At 42.9% G+C, this 21,808-nt stretch overlaps 1 protein-coding gene across 1 annotated transcript in view; it reads left to right on the plus strand.

Moving 5' to 3' along the window:
• The window catches only part of LOC121546205 (cGMP-inhibited 3',5'-cyclic phosphodiesterase A-like), a 108,193-nt gene that overhangs the window by 39,695 nt on the left and 46,690 nt on the right, over positions 1–21,808 (plus strand). The gene's annotated exons all lie outside the window — the stretch shown is intronic.

The raw sequence follows: 21,808 nt of genomic DNA on the forward strand, positions 1-21,808 counted from the left end.
CAGCATGAATGTACCATTATTTCTTAATGGGCTTGGAAGGCCTTGCAACCCTCAGGAGGGTAACTAGCAAGGCATCTAGATAGATCCTGTTTAGCAGCCAACACTGTTAAAACCACCTCCAGATCCAGTGTGTGTGTATGTTTGTGTGTGCACACATCCGTGAGTGTCTGCATGTGAGTCTGAACATATAGCATCCAAAAGTGTTAAAAGCCTCCAGCAGACTTGCCTTTCCTCTCTTGGCTGTCTGACCCCCCCCAAGAGTTAATGAACCTATGCCAGGAGTCTAGCAGCAGCAGCCCCCTCAGGGTTTCAGGCTTCAGGCCCAATTCTCACTGGAGCAAGGAGGCCTGATGAGGGTCCAGGGGATTGACTGGCAGCGTCTGTCGTCCAATTCCATGTCCAGTTGGCCTTTCTCCACAATAACAGGTAGTGGAGGGCGTCTGTGAGCTCTGGGCTGCATTTCATTCCAAAATGTTTTGTAACATTGTAGCTTTTGCCCTCGTTCACTTCCCTTTGTAGATCTGAGATAAATGGATTGGTGAAAGGGGAGGGAGTAACTATCTGGAATGAAATGCAGCCCAAGACTCAGGTCCATGACTGGTCTTTTCCAGAGTCCAGAGAGAGAGGAGAGTAGTGCTGGACTATCTGGGGTAGAGTTTCGCTGAAATACAGGGGTAGTTTACAGTGTCTAATGCCCTGAGAATGAGTCTGGAAAGAGGCAGTAAATTCCCTGCTTTATTTGTTGTGTTCAAGCTGGGTCAGAGGAGCATTTGACTGTTACACTAATACAGCCCAGGGCACGTATTCATAAACCATCTCAGAGTATAAGTTCTGATCCAGGATCAGGTACCCACCTGTCCATATAATCTTACTCATTAAATGCAAAACTGATCCTAGAATACAGGCCCAGGTCAGGATAACAGCTCCACCTGCAGGTGTAAAGCAGCACCACACATCATTAGCAATCTCCTCTAACGAGGAGAAGCTAATAAAGTAGATGGCGAGAAAGTCATCCGAAGTCCTGGAATGGAACTGATTGATCTCTCTCTCTCTCCTCCCTCTCTCTCCCTCTTCTCTCTCTCTATGTTGTCTCTCTCCTCTCTGCCTCAGTGGTAATTTAAGCTCTGGTATTCAATTAGTTCCATTCCAGGACTCGCTATCTACTTTGCGCATTAAATGTTCACTTCCAACCTAGTGCCAGCAGGGATAACTATTCCTTCATGACTTTGCCTCTCTCTCTCTCTCTCCTCCCTCTCGCTCCCTCTTCTCTCTCTCTCTATGTTGTCTCTCTCCTCTCTGCCTCTTGAGAGAGAGGGAGGAGAAAGAGAGAGGGAGGGAGGAGAGAGAGAGAGAGGGAGGAGAGAGAGAAGAGCGCGAGAGAGAGAGGGAGGAGAGAGAGAGATAGAGAGAGAGAGAGAGAGAGAGAGAGAGAGAGAGAGAGAGGGAGGAGAGAGAGAGAGAAGAGAGTTGATGGCAAAGTCATGAAGGAATAGTTATCCCTGCTGGCACTAGGTTGGAAGTGAACATTTAATGCGCAATGAGTTTGGACAGCCAAGGAGCCTAAATTGATATGAAGCTATCTATAGAGCATGATATTACTGTGGCCCCGGGCATCATAAAACCAGTATTATGCTGGTTATGAATGAATCATAGAGCTGTGAATAGTAATCTGGCACAACACTGGATTAGGCCCCAGTGGTTTCCTACCCTCCCATAGCCTTTACATTATTAAAAGTGCATTAGAGCTGTAATGAAGGCCATCTGAGGGAGCAATGGGGCTGAGTGGAGGGCCCACATACAGGTTTGGCCAGGTGGAGGTGTGTATGTTAGTGATGTGTGGGTCAGCTGTTTGTTCACACACACCCAACTGCACTTGCTAATAACTCATCTGCAACCGCCCAACTACAATATATGAGATAAAGTGAAAATCTGAGGCCCGACCCTAACCCGCTAATATAGAAAATGCTCTGTACAGTCAGAGATGACGAAGCGATGTTTTGATGTGCCTTTTCAGATTGGCCTATGTTTCATTTTGGTAGGCTATTTGTTAGTCAACTTGTTTATGATTAGATACATGCAGCTTCTCTTCTGTCATTACTCGTTGCCCTAGAATACGAAATAAGTCCTTGCTCACCAGAATAATGTCATAAATCGATAGAATGAATGCTTCAATCTAGTTGACATTGGTAAAGTTTTCCCTTTCTTCTCTGCTTCTCTCGCGCTGCAAAGACTTTTAGGGACCGGGGATAAAATGCAATAACCCCCCAAAAACTAAAGACTTTTCGTGCAAAATCAGTTTGACCCGTTTTAGAGAAATTAAAAGCTGTGAAAACTACCCAGCATGTTTCTGATATGATTTCGGCTTGGATGCATATTTTATGTATTTGAAATAATATCAGCTTTTATGACGCTGCTAAAGAGAGCACCTTTATAGACCTTTATTCTCTCAAGATGCTGAAATAAGTCAATCATATTTCTCCACTCCTGTTCCCGAGTCAAAATGTACATTTTTGTGTATAATTTTACTGCAAGGAATGCGTAATTCTGCAGGGGTTAATATTATATTAGGCTATGTGAGAGGTTATAGACCTACAGTCAGTGTCCAGATTTCAGGCTACTGTTCCATTTAACCCATCTGAACAGTAGCCTACAGTTCCCTTGACATGCCATTTTGAAGTCCCTGTCTTGTGACTGTTGAGTTTGTATAGCGCCTCATAATCATCACACATAACATAGCTACCATCCTCGTTTACCACTTCACCAAATCTTTCCCAAACATTAGGCTACTGTTCTGGCCCTCCCATCTATTTATCTTCAACTCTCCATTTCACAGCTTTTCACTCCAACGTTGTCCTTTTTGTCTCAGTGGATCAACGTAAATTTTTTCTGCCCAAGTTCCCAAAAGCATTTGTAAATTGCAGTGTATTTGTCGAGCGTACAGTTAGGCCCTAAAGCTTAGGCTTAGGCTACGCATTAACGCCAGATAAAAAGAATGAATGAAAAACCTAAATGTAGCCTATAGATATGAATTGCGCAAGAATGATACATTTATGGATTTTGTATGCATGTATGCATTTATTCAGAGAGAGAGAGATACTGAAGAGAGAGAGAGATACTGAAGAGAGAGAGAGATACTGAAGAGAGAGAGAGATACTGAAGAGAGAGAGGGCGAGATACTGAAGAGAGAGAGAGAGAGATACTGAAGAGAGAGAGGGCGAGATACTGAAGAGAGAGAGAGAGAGAGATACTGAAGAGAGAGAGGGCGAGATACTGAAGAGAGAGAGAGAGATACTGAAGAGAGAGAGGGCGAGATACTGAAGAGAGAGAGCGAGATACTGAAGAGAGAGAGAGATACTGAAGAGAGAGAGGGCGAGATACTGAAGAGAGAGAGGGCGAGATACTGAAGAGAGAGAGCGAGATACTGAAGAGAGAGAGAGAGATACTGAAGAGAGAGAGAGATACTGAAGAGAGAGAGGGCGAGATACTGAAGAGAGAGAGCGAGATACTGAAGAGAGAGAGAGATACTGAAGAGAGAGAGATACTGAAGAGAGAGAGAGAGATACTGAAGAGAGAGAGAGAGATACTGAAGAGAGAGAGAGAGATACTGAAGAGAGAGAGAGATACTGAAGAGAGAGAGAGAGAGATACTGAAGAGAGAGAGAGATACTGAAGAGAGAGAGATACTGAAGAGAGAGAGAGATACTGAAGAGAGAGATGGAGATCGAGGCTATAGAGAGAGAGAGAGAGAGAGAGAGAGAGAGAGCGAGACTGGAGAAAGAGACTGGAGAGAGAAGAGAGAGGCATTACCAGTGGTGGTGTTTCATTCATTGTAAATTAAACACTACATCATGATCCTCTTATTAGGTAGATTGCCTCATCTGTCATTTAATAACACACAGACAAACAGAGTTCAGGTTTGCACCTCTGCCTCCCCATCCTCCGTCATCTTTCCTCATCCTTCCTCTTTCTCTGTCATGCTCCCTTCATCCTTTGTCATCCTCCCTGAGTTCTTTAATTTTCTATTTGTCTCTTTCTGTCTAAATTAACAAAACACTTAGAGAGAGAGTGTTAGTAGGAAGACATATCAGGCTCTCTGTTTGCTCATTAGATTTTCATGAGCTGTACACTCACCGCTTACTCCCCTGTGGTTCAGTGGTGGTCCAATTCATCCTGTTCTTCTGCCCAGGGACTTATTTTTACATTTTAGTCATTTAGCAGACGCTCTTATCCAGAGCGACTTACAGTAGTCAGTGCATACATTTTCATACTGGTCCCCCGTAGGAATTGAACCCACAACCCTGGCTTTGCAAGCACCATGCTCTAACAAAACGGGACTCAGACTGAGCCACATGGGACCCAGTTACTCTGTTACTGGTAACTTGTTTAGAGCTAGATGGTTCTGATGGCTCAGTTGATTAGAGTGTAGTGACTAGTACACAGTATCTATCCCACCGTGACGCACACTTTTCCTGCTGCATCTGTAGTAACACTGGAGTATAGTGGGTTTGATTCCTTAGTGGGCTACTGTATCATGTGTCAACTGTAAGTCACTTTGGATAAAAGTGTCTCCTAAATGACTCTATTATTTATATGATCCATTAAAGCTGTCCCTGGATAAAACTGGAAACAGTTTAAAATCCTGAACCATGGAAAGGAACACTGCTCCGTTTCAAATGCTACTTCTCTAATGATTTTACCAGAGAACTCAATAAAATGAAAGGTACAGTCTCGGGCGTCTATTTTTACTTAAAGTTGCTCTGCTGCACTACTAGCAAAACAGCCCAGCCAAACCATAATATAACATATAGACCTGCAGGTTTTTATTGGAAGCTCAGGAAAACAGCCATAAACAATGTTGACGTTTGAGAGAAGTCTTTGACAGATGAGAGAACCTCAAAGCTGTCAGCCATAGCCTACATTGTAGACTTGGTTAACTTAATGGGTACTTGACTGAGACTCACCATCCAACCATGGAGAAGATCAGGTGGTTCTCTCTCTGATCATTGGTCTCTCTGTATGTTTCATGGTATTAAAACCTATGTATTTATATTGTAACGACATACGCAGCTAACTAAAGTGTGGTAACAGAGGGAGAGAAGCAGAATATTCTTTTTTCAGCTGTATTGAGGAGACACAACACCTGTCTAGTTAACCAGGATGTTGAGTGGTGGTAAGTGGCTTGACTGTTGTTGAGTTGTCATTAGTATGGGTTAGGATAAGGGGACTCAGGACAAAGACACAGATTGGGGTCACTGTTATTGAGGGAGGGAGACGACTACAGTACCATCCTCTCCTCTATGCTAGAGGACGAGAGAGAGGAAGAGCCAAAAAACACAGAGAGAATAAGGAACTGAATGATCCTTATATAGATAAATAATGTTTCCCCTGACTCTCTCTCTCCCTCTTTGAAAAGGTTAAGTGTTAAAATAATCATGGTTGAGTTTGTGGCTCAATGGGAATCTGAGTGAGGACCCCACCAATAAGAAGTGGTATGTAATGTTACTGTGTGTAACATACAGACAGCTGTCCACAGACAGACAGTCAGCTAGTCAGCTAGTCAGCCAATCAGCAAATTCTCAACAGCTGAGTTAAGTTGCCCCATCAGACTGTAAAAGACTGGACACTTATAATACTAGGACACCTTGTCTCTTTTTGCTCCCTGCAAGCCGAAACTCAAATCAGAGACAATGTAACTGGGGACTCGCTCACCTTGTTGTACATCGGTTCAAACCTGTGAGAATATTCAAGCTACTGTATGTTTCAGTCAGTTTGTGGATTCCCTCTTCTCCTGCCCCTGCCTTACCATGGACATTATGCCAGGGTAAACTAGTCTCTGTATGTGTGTCCTAAATGGCAATGATGCTGTAATGCAGTGATGTTGATCCTGCGATGCTTCCTGTCTGGCGATGCGAGTGTAAACGAGCCTGCACTTAGCACGGCGTGCCTTTGGGAGGGAGGTTAGTGTGTATGTGTGTGTATATTAGTACTGTGTGTTGTATATTTGCTAATTAGAGTGATTCAAGTTTCAGCCTGGCGGAGGCCATTATGCTGTGCTGAAAGGTTCAGTACGCCCCAGCCTCACTGTGAAATTACATTACAGCCTAGCCTTGTTGAACAAAATAGAAAGTGTTGGATAGAGGAATAGAAGGGAGGACGGAGAGGGGATGGAGGGAGGGAGGATGATGAAGCCAGCAAGCGTGATGCACTCTTTTATTTTCTTCATCAGCACCGCCTCGCATTTATTTTTAGCCCTCGGCGGAGAGGGGGAGGAGGAGGAGGAGAGGAGAGAGATAGTAGGGGATGATAGAGAAGAAAGCTCAAAGAAACTGTAATACAGTAGTAGACAGTAGTAGACAGTAGTGAACAGTAGTAGACAGTAGTGAACAGTAGTGAACAGTAGTAGACAGTAGTGAACAGTAGTGAACAGTAGTAGACAGTAGTGAACAGTAGTAGACAGTAGTGAACAGTAGTAGACAGTAGTGAACAGTAGTAGACAGTAGTGAACAGTAGTGAACAGTAGTAGACAGTAGTGAACAGTAGTAGACAGTAGTGAACAGTAGTAGACAGTAGTAGACAGTAGTGAACAGTAGTAGACAGTAGTGAACAGTAGTAGACAGTAGTGAACAGTAGTAGACAGTAGTGAACAGTAGTAGACAGTAGTAGACAGTAGTGAACAGTAGTAGACAGTAGTGAACAGTAGTAGACAGTAGTGAACAGTAGTAGACAGTAGTGAACAGTAGTGAACAGTAGTAGACAGTAGTAGACAGTAGTAGACAGTAGTGAACAGTAGTAGACAGTGGTGAACAGTAGTAGACAGTAGTGAACAGTAGTAGACAGTAGTGAACAGTAGTAGACAGTAGTGAACAGTAGTAGACAGTAGTGAACAGTAGTAGACAGTAGTGAACAGTAGTGAACAGTAGTAGACAGTAGTGAACAGTAGTAGACAGTAGTGAACAGTAGTAGACAGTAGTGAACAGTAGTGAACAGTAGTAGACAGTAGTGAACAGTAGTAGACAGTAGTAGACAGTAGTGAACAGTAGTAGACAGTAGTGAACAGTAGTAGACAGCAGTGAACAGTAGTGAACAGTAGTGAACAGTAGTAGACAGTAGTGAACAGTAGTAGACAGTAGTGAACAGTAGTAGACAGTAGTGAACAGTAGTGAACAGTAGTAGACAGTAGTGAACAGTAGTAGACAGTAGTGAACAGTAGTAGACAGTAGTGAACAGTAGTGAACAGTAGTAGACAGTAGTGAACTGTAGTGAACAGTAGTAGACAGTGGTGAACAGTAGTAGACAGTAGTGAACAGTAGTAGACAGTAGTGAACAGTAGTAGACAGTAGTGAACAGTAGTAGACAGTAGTGAACAGTAGTGAACAGTAGTAGACATTAGTGAACAGTAGTAGACAGTAGTGAACAGTAGTGAACAGTAGTAGACAGTAGTGAACAGTAGTAGACAGTAGTGAACAGTGGTAGACAGTAGTGAACAGTAGTAGACAGTAGTGAACAGTAGTGAACAGTAGTAGACAGTAGTGAACAGTAGTAGACAGTAGTGAACAGTAGTAGACAGTAGTGAACAGTAGTGAACAGTAGTAGACAGTAGTAGACAGTAGTGAACAGTAGTAGGCAGTAGTAGACTGCAGGTGAATGGAGGAGAATGGAGGTGAATGGAGGAGAATGGAGGTGAATGGAGGAGAATGGAGGTGAATGGAGGAGAATGGAGGTGAATGGGGTTGAATGGAGGTGAATGGAGGAGAATGGTGAATGTCCTCTAAACTGGTGTTTCCCTCTCGTCTCCAGATGATCTCACAGCCTGAATGGGACCACAAGAGGGGTGCCCGGGGATCCCAGGTAGGACAGAGAGGGGGAGGGGGGAGAAATGGGGAACCTGCTTTTCTAACTCTGTATTGAATGAACACTTCAGGTCAGTACAGAGAGGGGGAGGGAGGAGAGGGGGAGGAGATGGGGTGGAGCCAGAGAAAGGATGGGGGGGATGGGGGATGCTACTTTTTTCTCTAACCGTATTGAATGAACTCTGTTTGAGCGAGAAATCGATAATGCTACTTCTCACTTCTCCACCTGACTGACCAGTGCTTACATGCGTATCCCCTCCTCTCCTCCTTTCCCCCTCTTCCCCTCTCTCCCTCCCCCTCTCCCCTGGTCAGATGGGGCTTCTGCTGTCTCAGTCTGGTCAGGAAATACTTAAATACTTTCCTTTAGGTGGCTGGTTTTCCTTTAAGACCCAGGCAGTTACTGAGCTATATAAAATTGCATGCCTAGACAATGATCTAAGGTCAGTTTGTGGTTTTCTCCCATAGTGGTTAAGGTTAGGATTAGGGGAGGGTAAACTAATCCTAGATCTGTGTCAACCTCAGTATGCGAAAAGTCGCTGGTTCAAATCTCTGAGCTGGCAAGGTGGAAAAATCTGCCGTTCTGCCCTTGAGCAAGGCAGTTAACCCCCAACAACAACTGCTCCCCGGGGGCTGATGATGTCGATTAAGGCAGACCCCCGCACCTCTCTGATTCAGAGGGGTTGGGTTAAATGCGGAAGACACATTTCGGTTGAATGCATTCAGTTGTGCAACTGACTAGGTATCCCCTTTCCCTAGTTGTTATTAGAGGTGATGGTAATGCTATAGGCATACAGTAGGATATTATGTATCTCTGTAGACTGCAGTAAATGGTGAATAACTGGTTATTGTAGAGTGATTTTGATAATTGGCTCAGAGGTTGAGAAAAAGACAAATAGGAATTGTGGGTAAGATACTGTAGATCAAGTATCTTATTTCTGGAAAGATCTCTATGACAGTGGCTTACACACTCAGTTTCGTGCACACACAAACACACACACACAAAACACAAAATGTCTTTCCCTTTACTGCGGCTCTGTATTTGCCACAGGTTCCTGATAGGACTGTAGGTTTTCATTTCTAAAGTCTCTCTTAGCTCAGTGTACAGACATGCTGGCACTGTATGATACATTCAGACTGATTACAGTTTGTAGGGGAAGCAAAGCCTTTACACACACACACACACACACACGGACAGACACACACACACGGACAGACACACACACACACACACACACACACACACACACACACACACACACACACGGACAGACAGACAGACATACACACACTGATCGACCAGTCAATCACAACCTTCCACAATGTGTCGTGTCTGTGAGAGATTGGGTTGGCAGGAGGAGAATGTATTGAGCCCCTGTAGAATCTGGAGGCTTGGTATTGATAGCAGGAACAATGACACGAGCACTGGCTGAACAATGTGTGTGAGTGTGCATAAACATGTGCATGAAACAGCTTGGTTTTGTACCCTGATTGATTTTATAGGGATACATTCCCAAAAAAACTCTTAACAATGGAAACGTGTAAAGAGGTAAATATTGGGATATTTACATTATTCCAGTCTTGTTATTGACATTATTCCAGATTGTCCCATCTGGGAATGAGAGTGTGTATATGTGTGTGATTTAGTTCAGCAAGAGCAGGTCTCAGGGGAAGAAGAGGATTTATCACTCATCCCACAGTGTCTCTTCAGTCCCAGATATGAATGCTTGGCTATGAAAAGCCAACTGACATTTACTCCTGAGGTGTTGAACTGTTGACCCTGCTGATAATATATGAACGTTTGAACGTCTTAAACAACGATCTTGCCTAAATGATCATGTCCTCTTATAATCACCACCCGGCACAGCCAGAAGAGGACTAGCCACCCCTTGGAGCCTGCCTTTCTAGGGAATTTTTCTTAGCCACTGTGCTTCTACATCTGCATTGCTTGCTCTTTGGTGTTTTAGGTTGGGTGTCCAGCCAGGTCGCTCGAGATCCAAGGCGATATTTGACGTTCGTCCAGATCCCCAGGGCGTCGGGAGATGCCTTCAAAACCGGCCACTAGGGACAACAGTAAGCACTATTACCATTAAGTAGGCTTGCGGCTTGCTAGGGTGTTGTGGGTGAGGCGTGAGGATGGGTGTAAGCCGCGATCCCAAACCTTAACCCTTACCGTAACCATTCGGAATTCATTCCTAAACCTGGAAAAACGTTGAATACCGAAGTCAAACCGTGTCAAACCGTGAGATCTTGTTATCTGTATAGCACTTTGTGACAATTGCTGATCTAAAAAGGGCTTTATAAAATACATTTGATTGATAAATGCACTGCCATGCTCTCAACAGTCTAACATGGCTTTCTCTCCTCATCCCCTCTGCTCATATCCTCTCCTTCATCACTCCTTCTTATTCATTTTTCACTCATGAGAAAGAGTTGTACTAGTGAAAGCAAATACCTGGTGAAAGCTTCGTCCTATTGCTCTCAGCTGTGTCTTCAGAGTCACTGCAGATGAAAGAGAGAGGACACGAGGAGAGGATGAAGCCTCTTTAGACTACTGAAACACGTCCGTGATGTGTGGGTAGCACTGTACTAACGCAAATAACCCACTTCTATTATTTCCCATCTTTTCACACTATTAATAATAAAAGGGAAACGCGTAGGAGGGGATTACACGTTGTTGCGTCCAATTTAACCCAAACAACTATTTTTATTCTGTAGGACTCACTTTGCTCTTTGCCCCAGCGTCTCCTAGCAACAGGCTATTTTCTATATAAATGCTTCCTGTCTGTCTGCCCACCTCGGCGGAGTGACAAGTGGAGGAGCACCTAGGAGCATTCTCTTACGGGATTGGCTGAGGAGCAGGAGCAGACGAGGGCCAGAGGGTGGTTGGGACGGACTGCATATGTGGTAGAGTGGGGCAGAGGAGCGAAGGGTGTGAGAGAGAAAGGAAAAGAGAGGGAGAGAGAAGAGGAGAGGAGTGAGGTCTTACAGACACCATAGGAAGACAGCTACTGCGGCTGAGAGGAAGAGATAGGAGTCGGGCATCAGGTGTTTGGCGTTAGACATTGGTCGCTGGTTGTGTGCATTGTGGCTATGATGAACAAGGGGTACAAATCGGGTACCATGAGACGCTATCAGGAGACCACCCATCCTCCCAAACAGGTGGGGTCTTTATCACTGTGTATGTTGTGAGGCAGCATGTATGTTTTCATCTGTGTACAATAATTTTTGTTGTTGTTGATTCAACTAATTATTATTTAGTAACTTGTTCCACAGCCTTTTATAGTTTACTAAAATGTTTGGTCTAAGTGTTAGCTGAACATACATTTTTTTGGTTGACCCAAACTTAGCTCCAACTTGAAAACGTATGTCAGGGACACCCACAAATTCAAATAGTGCTTTTAACAAAAATTATTATTCAACAAGTCCTCACCTGGGATTTGAACTCACAACCTCTTGGTTCACGATATTCCAATCTTCCTGCTAAGCCACCATTTCTGTGTCAATGACTGATTTCACCTGTATCACTATACTTTGCACTTCAAAGTGAATTTCAGGTCTGTTAAAAGTACACTCAAGAAACTATTTTATTTATCATAGTGATTAAGGATTAACATTAAAACAGAAAACCCTAAAATAAGTAAATCAAATCAATGATGAGAGACTAGTAACTGACACAGACATGGTGGCGTATCAGGAAGATAAGAATGCTGTGAACCAGATAAGGGAGTAGAAACGTTTAATAATAATGACTGTGTAAATGAACATACTCAATGTGTGTCAGATATGTAAGGTAAAATAATTGTGGGTGTGGCTTATCTGTTATGTGGCATATCTGTACCTGCTTCCAAGATAGTGTGTCTGGCAGGAAAGCAGGTCAGTTTGGGCTTCCACCCCTAGAGGATTTGGAGAGATCTGTGCCTGCCTAATGGTAAACTATACCTTGAAATGTGAATGATGGCGCACTGGTTCACATTACCTGTTGAAGTCAGTAGAACACAGGTAGCCTGACACTAACCTTCCCTAACATTAATCCGGCAACAGTGAGGAAGGGTTTGGGGAAGCTACTCCAAAGTCCACAACAGGGCAGAATTCAACAACTATTTGTTCAGAGGACATTAGGTCTATTGAATGACCTCACTATGAGATGTAATTGGTTTGGATGTTCATAAATGGAGACATTTTTAAAGCAGATATCAATGGACATTTATCACATCCATTTTTTGCATCCCTCTGAAAGTAGGCTAAACCACCCGTCGTTGGAGGATAACTTCACTACAAAGCTTTATTGCACTTTTATTTGACAATTTCTTCTGATTGTTCTGTAGCTATAGGAATATGTGAGTTGTGTACTGTAGTATTACTGTAGCAGTGAGTGTTGTTGACTGTAGTAATAGGGTACAGCAGGGCTCTCCAACCCTGTTCCTGGAGAGCTACCGTCCTGTAGGTTTTCACTCCAACCCTAATCTAGCACACCTGATTCTAATAATTAGCTGGTTGAAAAGCTGAATCAGGTTAGTTACAACTGGGGTTGGATTGGAAACCTACAGGAGGGTAGCTCTCCAGGAACAGGGTTGGAGAACCCTGGTGTAGGGTAATGTGATAATACTGTATTAGAGTAATGTTTATTGTAGTTATAGTGTAGACTAGAGTACTGTGGTAATACTGTATTAGAGTATTGTTGACTGTAGTAATAGTGTAGAGTACTGTAGTAATACTGTATTAGAGTAATATTTACTGTAGTTATAGTGTAGACTAGAGTACTGTGGTAATACTGTATTAGAGTATTGTTGACTGTAGTAATAGTGTAGAGTATTGTAGTAATACTATATTAGAGTATCGTTGACTGTAGTAATAGTGTAGAGTACTGTAGTAATACTGTAATAGAGTATAGTTACTGTAGTTATAGTGTAGACTAGAGTACTGTGGTAATACCGTATTAGAGTATTGTTGACTGTAGTAATAGTGTAGAGTACTGTGGTAATACCGTATTAGAGTATTGTTGACTGTAGTAATAGTGTAGAGTACTGTGGTAATACCGTATTAGAGTATTGTTGATTGTAGTAATAGTGTAGAGTAATATAGTAATACTGTATTAGAGTATTGTTGACTGTAGTAATAGTGTAGAGTACTGTAGTAATAATGTATTAGAGTATTGTTGACTGTAGTAATAGTGTAGAGTACTGTAGTAATACTGTCATATAGTATATTTACTGTAGTTATAGTGTAGACTAGAGTACTGTAGTAATACTGTATTAGAGTAGTGTTGACTGTAATAATAGTGTAGAGTAATGTGGTAATACCGTATTAGAGTATTGTTGACTGTAGTAATAGTGTAGAGTACTGTAGTAATACTGTATTAGAGTATTGTTGACTGTAGTAATAGTGTAGAGTACTGTGGTAATACCGTATTAGAGTATTGTTGACTGTAGTAATAGTGTAGAGTACTGTAGTAATACTGTATTAGAGTATTGTTGACTGTAGTAATAGTGTAGAGTACTGTGGTAATACCGTATTAGAGTATTGTTGACTGTAGTAATAGTGTAGAGAACTGTAGTAATACTGTATTAGAGGATTGTTGACTGTAGTAATAGTGGAGTGAGGCAGTGAGGATGTCAGTCAGTCTGTAACTGTCGGGCTGTTCACTTTCCACCTGGCTAACTCAGTTCTGCCTGTGGACCCAGCTCACCATCTGTACACACACACATGCAGGCACGCACGCATGCACACAAACACACACACACACACACACACACATGCATGTACAACCACACACACTCACACATTACACACAGCTGCGCTTACGCCTGAACTGGTCTCATGTGCCTTTCAGTGTCTCTGAGGAGGAGAAAGGATGAAGAAAAAGAGAGAGAGAGAGAGAGAGAGAGAGAGAGAGAGAGAGAGAGAGAGAGAGAGAGAGAGAGAGAGAGACAGAGACAGAGACAGAGACAGAGACAGAGACAGAGACAGAGAGAGAGAGAGAGAGAGAACACGTCCCATTTCGATGGCAAGAACAAAAGCTGCTCTCTAGTGTACTGGAAAATGGATTCCTCTAGTTTGCATAGCTTTCTTCCTCTATATGCAGTTTTAAACCTGTATTCAGGATCACATAGATAAACTCCATTATAATGTAGTTACTGTGAGATAAAGGCCTGGGTTTACAGTACATGCTTCTTGTACAACCCTAAAGCTGTTCAATCAATGACAGATATTGACATGCTGTTCCCTTGGGTCTCTCCTGTGTGTGTGTGTGTGTACTCAGTGACTCCTCTCTGTGTTCTTGGTCTGTTTGCGATCGGTGTTTAAACCCATCAAGATCAATACTTCTCTACTCCCTGACCTCTGTCTCCGCTATAACTGTTCGCACTATCACTTGATTGGCCTTAATACATACATACTCACGTAAAGACGATACACACAGACACACTCTCTCTATCTTGTTATCTACAGTATCTCTCTCTTTCTCTCGCTCTCCCTCGCACCCGTCCTCCCTCCCTTCATCCCTCCCTTTCTCTCTCCCAGGGACATTAGCCAGCCACACAGAGTCCATTACTGCCAGGTAATGGTTGAATGTCACAACCACAGGATGTCGTAAAGACCTGAGTGAAGAGAACTCTAATGGGTTTTGTTCAGGTTGAGCTGATTTCACACAGTAATAGAGATAGGCTGTGTCTCAAATGGTACCCTATTCCCTATATAGTGCACTACTTTTGACCAGGGCCCATAGGGCTCTGGTCAAAAGCAGTGCACTACAGTACTTAGGGAAGAGGGTGCCACTTGGGGCGCATACCCTAGCTGTTCCACATGTATCTGTATCAGAGCATCAGGCCACTTTGAGGAATCTATTAGCTCTCTCCGCATTGCTGTTAGATCTGTTTGGTGAGTCAGTCATCAGGGTTACAGTGTGTTTGAGGAGTTAATACTAGGTGTTTAAGTAAGCAAGATGATCATGATGAATCATTTGTACTGTTTACATAAGAGTTTCTGTACAGCAGTGGGACACTGGTGTCTATCCCTGTTTCAACTCTCTGTAACTGCTATAGAACATCTCCAAAGTGCTGTTTTTGAATCTGTGTGTGTGTGTACTCCACTGCTAAAGATAGAGAGAGAGAGAATTAGTCTGTGTGTGTGTGTGTGTGTGTGTGTGTGTGTGTGTGTGTGTGTGTGTGTGTGTGTGTGTGTGTGTGTGTGTGTGTACTCGTGTGGCTGTTTCCATGCATGTTCATGTGTGTCTGTGTATTTGTTTATCTGGTATCTCTCATCTGATCACACAGCAGTTTGACCTGAGAATGTGGGAAATGTCCGTCCTGTGCTCTGCTGCGGTCGGTTGTTTATGATGCTGCTCTGTTTACCGAACACTGAGAGGGAGTATTATTGGAGGCCAACAGAGACATAAGGGATAGATGGGAGAGAGATGGAGTGAGCGGAAGCCTCTCACACAAAGGAGTTGCAAGGTCTCCCGTCCACTTACCCTCTCTCCTCTCGCTCACGCTCTAAATAAATCACTCAATATAGAGTTACTGTGCTCTCTCTTCCGTTTGGCCATATCATACCCTGTAGCTTGTGATGAAACACACAGACACACGTAGACAAAGTCATACAACCAACTATGGCTGTGTCTCAATAGTCTAAAGTGGCTTCCTCTCCTCATCTCCTCGTCTCCTCTCCTTCATCTGCTCTGCCCTTAATGCACAGAATGGGTTAGACTAGAGTGATGCAGGTTGACGTTTATTATCATGAGTCTTGTCCTGGAGGCAGAACTGAGCGATTTCCCCTTAGATAGGCCAGCTGCAAAGTCAAAATTGGCTATATTGTAAGTATTTATGAAAACAAAAATGTGCTTTTGGTCTTAATTTAAGGGTAGGGTTAGGCATTATGGTTAGCAGTGTGGTTAAGGTTAAGCTTAGGGTTAGGTTTAAAATCAGATTTTATTACTTTGTGGCTGTGCCAGCTAGTGACCTCCAGAACAAGATTAATGACAAAGAAATTCTAACATGCTAGAGTGATATGGTGGATATCTACTAGGTTCACAAATCCAGTCCTTTCACATCAGTCCATATAGATGTAGGATCTTAAATTGATCACTCTTTTGTTGCTGAGTATTTTCCTGCCCTGCAGGAAATTTATACGAGCTTCGTGATTTACATAAATTCAATGAAAACCCACACTAAGACACAGTTATATTAACAGTATTGCACTTTTCATGTAGCATACTTTTGGCCAGCTAATAGCCTATCCACCAATCAAGCAACATTATGGACTAAACGTTCAAATCCTGTTGCTGCAGGATTATTTTGCTGTGACAATATAGGTCAAATGAAGATCCTACATCTGTAGGAAGGAAAGTAGATATGGAAAGGAGACCACTTTAGACAATTGAGATTCACCCTATGAAGTACAGTTCATTGTGGCTAACTACTTTCACAGAAATGGCTTCACTATGAAATATGAATGGTAAAAAAAAACTCTCCTCTCAGTTGCAATGGTTCCATAGGAATCAGTGGTCAGAAAGAAACTCTACAGTTTGTGTTTTTGCAGTAATTCAGGGCAGGAAATACCAGATTGACTGTTGTGACGCTTTCCCTGAGCACTGTGTAATTGACCAAGGCTGTTAGGGGAGTGTGTGTGTGTGTGTGTGTGTGTGTGTGTGTGTGTGTGTGTGTGTGTGTGTGTGTGTGTGTGTGTGTGTGTGTGTGTGTGTGTGTGCCCAGGGCTGTGGAGAGTGATTCATGGTGCTTGGAGCTGATTCTAATGACGTTGCTTACAGTAATTCCAGCTCTGCTCTGTACAGTAAAGAGCTAGGCCTACTGCTGTGAATGTGCCTTTACTAAACAAAACGTTATTCCCTTGACAATTAACACGTCTGCTGAACGGGTACAGACCAGAAACAGAGAGTAGAGCAGAACGGAACAGAAAGGAAAGGAAAGAGAAGTAAAAGGATAGGAGCTGTAGGGGGCCAGGCAGTTTGGAGAGCAGCCTGATCACTAGAAATAAACTTTGATTTCCGACGTTTGAAAAGGTCCTGAGAACGTCGATATATGCCTTCCTCCGCGCTCACAAAAAAGATGACAAGTGATTTCCCAGCACTGGGCGCAAACTCATGACGCTCGGAGCTGGAGCTTGCTGCTTAGAACGTGCACCACCGCAGTTCACAATACTCTAGCAAGCCGTGAGAATACTTGATGTTAATAGCGCGTTGTTTTTAATTATTTTGTTTTAAGCCTTCCCCAAACCATAGCCCTAACCTTAATCAATCGGAATGAATGCCTAAACCCCTCAAACTCAACTCTAGACCTCAAAGCCAGTTCCATTAAATGTTTTCATTGTTCCCCTCTAATCATGGACTGATTTAAACCTGGGACCCCAGGTGGGTGCAATTAATTATCAGGTAGAACAGAAACCCGACAGGCTGGCCTCCCGAGTGGCGCAGCGGTCTAAGGCACTGCATCGCAGTGCTAGAGGCTTCACTACAGACCCGGGTTCGATCCCAGGCTGTGTCGCAGGCAGCTGCGACTGGGAGACCCATGAGGCGGCGCACAATTGGTTAGGGGAGGGTTTGGCCGGCTGGGATGTCCTTGTCCTATCGCGCTCTAGCAACTCCTTGTGGCGGGCAGAGCGCATGCACGCTGACTTCGGTCGCCAGTTGTACAGTGTTTTCTCCAACACATTGGTACTTCTGGGTTAAGCGAGCAGTGTGTCAAGAAACAGTGCAGCTTGGCAGGGTCGTGTTTCGGAGGACGCATGGCTCTCGACCTTCGCCTCTCCTGAGTTCGTACAGGAGTTGCAGTAATGGGACAAGACTGTAACTACAAATTGGGGGGTAAACATTTTTATAAATTAACAGCAGGCTCTGGACCTCGTATGGTAAGAGTTGAATACCCCTGGCCTAAACTGTTAACCTTTGAGTTGTTTCTGTTTTAACCCTGTAACCACGCGGAATTAACCCTGTAACCACACGGAATTAATGCTTCAAAAATAAAAGTTAATCCATAATACGTGGCATTTCGAAGGGAAACTATGAGATCTTGTTGCAGCGAGAGCGGCATGTTGACATTGACAGGCATCTGGCGTCCAGGCGTCCATTATGGCTAAACTCTGACACGGCATGGATGACCTTTTGACATGAAGCATGTACTGTATTGGTTAACAGGTCAATACACTGATCCGCCCTGGCGACTGCTGTTGGGTGGTCTCAGGCACGCACAGAGAGGAGCACATACACACACACACACAGTGGTGTGTGGGTCTTAGCTCTCTGCTCCATTGATTATTGTCCGGAAGCGCAACATGGATTTATTGTAACGTTTTGTCTAACGTCTGGACTTTCAGGAATAAGGTCCATCTCCATCTCCGAAACAAGGAAAAACACCATTTGTCCCTCTTGTCTTATATGTGATGTATAGAACTGAGTTTCACAACCCTCGGTCCTAGTTGCTGTGTGGTCCCTCAGATTGCACGTGACGGATACAGGGGGTTTCGACATAAGACACCAGCTCTTCCACTCTTCCACTGAATGTCTCACCAACACTCACCAGACATAGTCAGGTAGCTGTGGAGTTGTCATGTTGTGTTATTGTTATGGTGACTCCCTCTACTGTCCCTGTGTGATTGAGTTAGTCACTGCTATCCAGGCTGCTCTCATCCTCTCCCATCCTCCATAGGTTATTTATACAATTATCACCTCTGTAGGAGTAAAGCAGTCACACACACACTCGCTCGCACGCACACACACACACACACACACACACACACACACACACACACACACACACACACACACACACACACACACACACACACACACACACACACACACACACACACACACAGCAACAGAGGCATGGTCATAAAGCCGGAGATGTTCCAGCCAGCATGGATCAGTACTCTAACAGTGTACTATTATGATGTGTTAGATTGGTTTAGTCTAGTCTCCAGTGACTCCACCATTCTCTTATTGGGATCCCAGCTGGCCGGAGTGTATTATCCCCTTAAGAACAATACAGTTGTTTTATTATCGAAGTAGAAATGCATGAGAGGACGTGCTATGTCGTGATAAAAATCGTTTTTCTTATCACTTTGGAACTATATGTGGGGAATTTTCTAAACTCTTAGTACAAAACTCCAAACTGGTAACTCTTGTAACGCAGCCAGTCTTACATTAAAAACCTTTCATTGTGCATTCATTTGGTTTGTAGACATCGTTCACCCCACAACTATTGATCCAAAATATAAGTTTACTGTGAAATATAATGAGTACATTGGTTTAATCACCAAAACACAGCATAATGATATCTTCTCAATTGAGTTATTTTAACAACCAGTAAATCCAATAGCAAATAAAATAAGATACATGTTTCAAATTGCCCTGTGAATGTAGAATGTTACAGTACTGTAAATTAAAATACATTACACTGTTTCCACATTAGGCAATACACTTGCACTACCCATTAAAATGGACTGAACATCACATTTCCAAAATATATATCCCATGTGTGATCAAAGGTGTGATCATTAAAGACATATTTCACAATGTAATCAAATGAAAGAAATGAAAGAAACTTCATGTTTAGCAGCACTAGTTTGCATCAAGCCGTCTTGAGCATTTGGCCATAGGTTGTCATCGAAATCACAGTAAATATCCTTATTGTTCATGCACCTGGGGAAAAACCTTTTGGCATGGCAAATCCAAGCCTGACATGGGTCTGGAGTGAAATCATTCCATGCCTCATCCATGGCCTGATGGAGGTTGGTACACACATGGGGATGGCAGGTAGCCTAGCGGTTAAGAGCATTGACCCAGTAACCGAAAGGTCGCTGGTTTGAAACCCTGAGCCGGCAAGGTGGAAAAAATCTGCCCTTGAGCAAGGCAGTTAACCCCCAACAACTGCTCCCTGGCCGCTGAAGATGTTGATCAAGACACCCCCACACCTCTGATTCAGTGGGGTTGGCTTAAACGCTGAAGACATATTTTGGTTGAGTGCATTCAGTTGCTCAATTAACTAGGTACCCCTTTCCCAATCATAAGTCTTCCACCTGTATTGTACTAATGTATTGTAGTGGTCCTGTACGTGGCTCAGTTCATAAGAGCATGGCACTAGCAACACCAGAGTTGTTGGTTCAATTCCCACTGGGGTTGCATACTGTTGTCACTTTGGGTAAAACTGTCTGCTACATAAATGGCATATTACAGTACTGTATTGGCCAATTACATTTTAGTCAGGCATACTATACTTTGGATACATGTTTATTGTATTGGAGATTTAAAAAAATATTGCTTTGGACTTTCTGGATTATTTGCATATTGGTATTGTATTGATTTTGTATTACTGTCCTGTAGGAGTTAGAAACACAAGCATTTTGGCTGCACCTGTTGTAATATCTGCTAATCTGTGTACACGACCAATAAACTGTGATTTGATTTGTTACATACAGCACATCTCTGATCTTGTCTATCAGATTTAGTAAAGTAAAAATCATAATAGTCACCATCATAGTAGTACATTCGAGTATACATCATTACTTGTTTCTACTTTACATATATTTTCATTATGTAGTTCTCAAAATCTGTAGTAGACAAACCAGTATACATGTACAATTCTATAGGTTTACCGAACATTTAAGCAACCGTCAATTAAGAGCAGTTGGATTAAGGGTGTTTCACACATAGTTTTGAGCTACAGTTCTAATCAGAGTTTGAGTATTTGTTACATTGTATTTTTGTAATTTGGTCCGGTTGGTTTCACAATGCCAAATGTCAAACGAACAGAAGTTCCTAAACAACCACATGTCCATGCACGTCATTTGTTTATAGGACAAAAATGATCAAGTTAAATCAATTCATGATTATCATAAGGCATCACTTGTGTGTCCCAATCTTCATATTACTTTCACTTTAATAATAATAATAATGCGCCATTTTTGTTATTGTCACGGATTCAGCCGAGGCTGCTCCTCCTCCTCGCTCGGGCAGGCTTCGGCGTTCGTCGTCACCGGAGTACTAGCTGCCACCGATCTATGTTTCTGTGTTCTACTTGTTTTGTCTTCATTGTACACACCTGGTTCCCATTATGTCTATGATTTGTTTTCCTATTTAACCCTCTGGCTCCCACTGTGTTGTGTGCATGTTTGCTCATGTTTGGTTGTCGTCTGGTGAGCGGGTTTGTTCCTCCCTGCGAGGAGGTTATGTTATTTACGTTACCTACGAGTAAGGTACGTTTTCGATTAGCTCTGTGTCCTGTGCCTGACTTCGTCCTACCGCATCACACTGAAAACCTGACAGTTATTTTCCTGTGTTTGGTCCAGACTGCGTTCTCACCTGCAGCGAACCGCACCACAGTACGAATTGAATTGGACCGAGACCACCCTTTTGGAGCGAACCACGGTGCTGATAGTGTTCACACCAGTCCAAACAAACCAAACTAAGGGGGTAAATGCACCAGAGTTCGAAAAAAAAAACGCACCAAACCAATTTGGTGTGAAGGCCCCTTAAGTAATAGTAAAATGTATTTTAACAAGAGAAGAGAATCATATCAAAAGTAATGTGAGCATTGTATGAACATGTATTGCAATGTGAGACATGTATTTCTAGATGAAACACTAAGTTTGGTGAAAAAGTGATTTTGTGTGTTGTACTTTCTGAAAAAACTGCCTTTTTGATGATCTGTTTTGAGTTTTGTACTAAGAGTTGTGAAAATGTACCACAAACTTGTCAAAATTGCTGTGTGGATTCGTATGGCTTTAGGAGTTGTTTTGGATAAGATTACTTGCTTCCATGCTTAGAGAGTAAACAATGTCAGCTGCTCTTCCATCATCTTTATAAGAGGCTGTAACATCTACCGTATCTAAATATTATTATTACTAGTGCAGTAATGTGGTAGCTTGGCATTTGGTCTGAACGTTTTATGCATTTTCTTTATATGTGTCTCTGTGTGTTGAGCATTAGTTTTGTCTTGAGCCATAGCT

This window comes from Coregonus clupeaformis, unplaced genomic scaffold (assembly GCF_020615455.1).
Source record: "Coregonus clupeaformis isolate EN_2021a unplaced genomic scaffold, ASM2061545v1 scaf0070, whole genome shotgun sequence".
Taxonomy (NCBI): Eukaryota; Metazoa; Chordata; class Actinopteri; order Salmoniformes; family Salmonidae; genus Coregonus; species Coregonus clupeaformis.